Source organism: Danio aesculapii, chromosome 20, assembly GCF_903798145.1.
Source record: "Danio aesculapii chromosome 20, fDanAes4.1, whole genome shotgun sequence".
Classification (NCBI taxonomy): domain Eukaryota; kingdom Metazoa; phylum Chordata; class Actinopteri; order Cypriniformes; family Danionidae; genus Danio; species Danio aesculapii.
This window is the reverse complement of record NC_079454.1, coordinates 28,436,609-28,441,608: the sequence shown is the minus strand read 5'-3', so window position 1 is coordinate 28,441,608 and position 5,000 is coordinate 28,436,609. Positions and strand designations below refer to the sequence as shown.

At 30.6% G+C, this 5,000-nt stretch overlaps 1 protein-coding gene across 1 annotated transcript in view; it reads right to left on the bottom strand.

The window, feature by feature from the left end:
- The window catches only part of kif26aa (kinesin family member 26Aa), a 155,036-nt gene that overhangs the window by 98,641 nt on the left and 51,395 nt on the right, over window positions 1–5,000 (bottom strand). The window lies entirely within an intron of this gene.

Sequence of the window (5,000 nt, the reverse complement as noted above, 5' to 3'; positions counted from 1 at the left end):
AGAAAATAGTCATTAGAAATTAGCAAATAAAAAATTATGTTTTAAAATGTGTAAAATTTCAGGAGCTAATCATTTTGTCTTGAACTGTACTGTATGTATTCAATTTATAATTTTTATTAATGTAATTTTTTTACAAAGAAATAAATGTTAAAGTGTTTTATTTTGAAACACGATTAAAGAGTAAATAAGCATGACAAACATGCATTTTTCGATTTCTTATTATCTAACAATATTACAATATTAAAATTAATGTAACAAATTAAACAGTCACATTCCCTTCATGAAGCCAAAATGATATATTACAGGATGGTAGGTGTAATGTCCGAATTTGTTCCTTCATTTTCCTTCCGTCTTTCTCTGATTTAGTCCACTCAATTGCAATACACTATGGGTTTAGTGAAGAAGTGAACAAGCGAGTTATTTTGGACACAGCTCTTGATTCTGTTATTGGCGCATTCTGGTTAAATTAGCAGAGTGCAATTATATTTTCTAAGCTTGTGTGTAATTATTCTTCATCCACGATGCAGAAGCTGGGCTGAGTTTGTACTTAATTCACTTGTCAATCAAGCACAACACAGTGTGATTTCATATACAATCCAGAGGCAGTGCACACACTGGCATATAATTACAAGAACTTAACATGATATGAGCTATGTAAAAGAAATGCTTCATGTAGGGATTCATGTTGAAATGTTTCATCACTGACATTGTGACAAAAGTACTGTCAATAAAATATCAATTTAAAAAAGTTTGCTCTCTAAAAAAAATTTTATTAAGGTTATTCCAACCTATTTAGGGTAAAATAAGCACAAACTCAACCACTGGGTTAATTATAACTTCAATTTATTTGACCCAATTTATCCCAAACTTTGGGTTAGTTCATATTTTACCTAATTTGGTTTAAAATAAACTCTGCCTTATTTAGAGTGCGTACTAAATATTAACAAATGTTATAATACCAGAGGCGACATGGTGGCTCAGTGGTTAGCACTGTCGTCTCACAGCAAGAAGATCTGGTTCGAGTCCCCGCTGGACCAATTGTTGTTTCTGTGTGGAGTTTGCATGTACTCCACCATGTTCGTGTGGGTTTCCTTCCGGTGCTCCGGTTTCCCCCACTGTACAAAGACATGCTCTAGTTGAATTGAATAAACTAAATTGGCCGTAGTGTATGAGTGTGAATGAGTGTGTAAGGAGGTTTCCAGTACTGGGTTGTAGTTGGAAGGGCATCCGCTGTGTAAAACATATGCTGGATAAGTTGGTGGTTCATTCAAGGGACTAAGCCGCAGGAAAATTAATGAATGAATAAAATGAAAGAATGAATGAAAATAATATACTTTTTTATAATTTCATAAACATGTATATTTAAATATATAGGATTAATATTTTAGACATTAAAGATGTCCTACAAAAAGGTAAAATGATATTTTAAAACAGCTGCTAAAAAACCATCTTGTTTCAGTTCCTGATGCAGTTTTGGTTAAATGAACAGACTGGTTATCATTTTTGAGCTTGTGCATGAATATTTTCCATTCACAAAGCAAAATTAGGGATTTATTTATAGTATATTGGTCTGTCAATCACATGCAACGCAGTATGGTTTTGATGCAGATGCAGTTCACTGGCATATAATTACAAACATTTAACATGCTCTGAATTATGTAAATTACATGTTTTATGGGGGTAGAAATATCTTTATCTGCTATTTTTTACTCATACAATAATGATGTCTCCAAATATAAAACAGCAGTAAAATGAACATAAAAACTATTTAATAAAAAGCTAATTTAAAACATGAACAAATACTGTAATAGTATACAAATAATGTTAAAGAAATATTGGACAAATGAATAAGACACTAAAGTTAATTCATGACTGCTTTATATCAAGACAACTAGTAAAAAAAACTAGTTATTTTTTTAAATAATTTTTCTATTTATTTTTTTATTTCATATTAATTTAAAAGTTTTAGTCATTTTTATTTACTTGCTTACTTATTTTTAATTATTATTATTATTATTGTTGTTGTTGTTGTTGTTGCTAAAATGTTCAAGTAAATGAATTAGTATTTCCTTAGCATCAAGAATTTTTTTTTCAAATATTTCCCATGTGCTGTTCAATAGAGAAAAGATTTTCAACACATTTTTAAACATAATAGTTTTGATAACGGACTTATAATGAATGTTTTCTTTTGTCTTTGCCATGGTGATATTACATAATATTTAACTAGTTATTTTGCAAGATACTAGTATTCAGCTTAAAGTGCAATTTAAAGACTTACCTGCGTAATTAGACAAGTCATTGTACAACAGTTGTTTGTTCTGTAGCCACAAAAAGTTTTTGTAAAGAGGTTAATAATACTGTTTTATTGCAGCCAAACTAAAAGAAAACAGACTTTCTCCAGAAGCCAGAAGAAAAAAATATAATAGAAAATACTGTGAAAATTTCCTTGCTGTTAAGCATAATTTGAACGAGAATTTAAATTTAGGAGGAAAATATGATCGCTAATAATGCTAACAACGCTAATAATCTAAAATTAAATATGTTTGCAATAGATGTTCTCAGTTAATTTTTATTTTATTTGATCCAAAATACAAAACAATTGAAAATAAAAACCTTCAGTATAAATTTTTTGCTTTTAGCTAACTAAAATAACCCTCTCTGAGACCACAATAATATATATATATATATATATATATATATATATATATATTCAGATGAAGATATATAAATTATGGTAAACTTTTGGTGAACTTGGCCAAATGAATGTCACTTCTAACAGCTGCTCCTTTTAAAAACCATAAAAATCAAAGCTCTCTCTCCATGCAACATTGTGTATAGCTTGATTTAAGGAATGTAATAAACTTATGCTGCCAGCACTCTCTAAGTTTATATTTTGCTGGAGTGAAGTGGAGGTCAGGGGACAAAAGCGCGACCTCAGCAAAACACTACGGCATGATTAAGTGCTTTTGTCCTGAACTGGAGGATTTCTACAACAGGTTCACACACTATGGGGGAAACCATATGACATTGGCATGCCAGATGCCTGCAATCTGTTTCAGCTTCAGTCAGCAACCTGTTAGAACTGAGACTTTACATTTAGTCATTTAGGAGTTCTCTGAGTTTCTGAGAGGCAGGAAAACTGGTCATATTACAGAGTACAGAAAATCATGCTAATGCTATTGACAATTAATATGAAGAATGGTTTGAATCTGACTCAAAGGTGATAAAATAAGGCATATGCATTAAAAATGAACTGCAAGACTGTTACTAATCATTTACTGAAGTTTCATGCATACTGTATGCTTTATTAACTATTGTTGAGTCAGGTTTTAATTAAATTAAATTAAATTAAAAATAATAAAATAAAATATTAAATTTAATTAAATACAATACAATAAAATAAAAGGAAATAACAAAATTGAATAAAATAATAAAAATAAAATAAAACAAAACAAAATTAAATAAAAACAATAAAATAAATTAAAATTAAATAAATTAAATTAAATTAAATAATTAATGTTAATGCACTGTAAATAAGTAGTTTACTTTTCTTTAAAAACTGGGTAAACCGGTTTCTTTTAAAGTGATTAGTTGACTTTAGTTAAAAAAAGTGTGTAAACCTATTGCCTTAAAATCAAAACAATACCTTAAATAGAATGAATGAACTATTGTGCATAATTAAGTTAAGTTAATTTAATAGGTACAAGTTACAATGGGTTTACTCGCTTTTTTAATTCTGTGGGCCTAAAGTCAACTTATTGCTTTTAGGCAACAACATAAAATAAAAATAAAAATATACGATGAAATAAAATATGCATAGAAATTCAATCACTAAGAGCACAGCAAATTAATAAATAAAACTATTCTTTCACCAAGTATTATTAGTTCATATATAGCAACACTCATTTAAAACTCATTTAAAAAAAAATCATAAAAATAATATTAAAACAACACAAATTGAATTCTGATGAGATTTCAGATACACAAAACAGTTTTTTTTACTCAGAGATACACTTATTTAAATAGATCGTTGTACCTTCTGTTAAAAGTCTGCATTGAAACATGAATAGTCTAGTCAGGCTTTTGGAGCCGTTCAGCCAGCATGTGTTCTCAGAAGCCTTTATGTATGTACATTTAAACACTGCGAATCGTAAAAATGCTAAATGACAGCTGCAGAATGCAAAATAACCAGATGACACGAACGCAAGCGTGCAAACATGGCGTGTGTTCATCTGTCCACCCACCCAACAGACACTTGTTAAGTGCTCGTCACACACCACAGCACTATTGAAGAGGACCCTTTCTTTGTGCAGAAATTTAAAGGCAGGCTTCTGTCTGTGTCCGGCATTGTGTCTGTGACTTTGGTGTCTTCCTCTACAAACACACTGAGGTTATTCACGAGTCAGTGGCTTCCTATGAGCCCGTGCCCTCTGAGTTTCACCCCACATGTGCATTCTAATAGACGGGACAGAGGGGTGAGGGTAAGCAGGCACACTTTGGGATTTTAGAACAACAGGGTTACGTTTTTATATCCACCGACAGTGCACTCTTAAAAATAAAGGTACTTTGTGAAACAATTGAAGAGTTCAGATGCAAAAAAACTCCATCTGTGTGCCATCTGAAATGTTCTTCTAAAATAAGCATATTTCCCAGGCTCCTGTGTGTGGGTTCAATAGTTTAAATTTTATGACACAGAATAGGTTATTTTCTTTGCCTTTAACATAAAATAACTGAATGTAAACTACTGTTGGAGGCTGAATTTGAATGTATTTTATAAATAATATTTTATATTGGATTAAATTGAATTTTATAAGAAACGTTCAGATGGTATTTGGAGGTTTCTGCATCTGAATATTTGTTTCATGAAGAAACTTTAACACACATGGAAACTTTTCATACCAAAAAAAGAACTTTGCACTAAATGTTCCGGTGTGGAACCAAAAAATGGTTCTTCTATGGCATAACTACAAAAACTCCACTTTGGAAACTATTTTTATTGC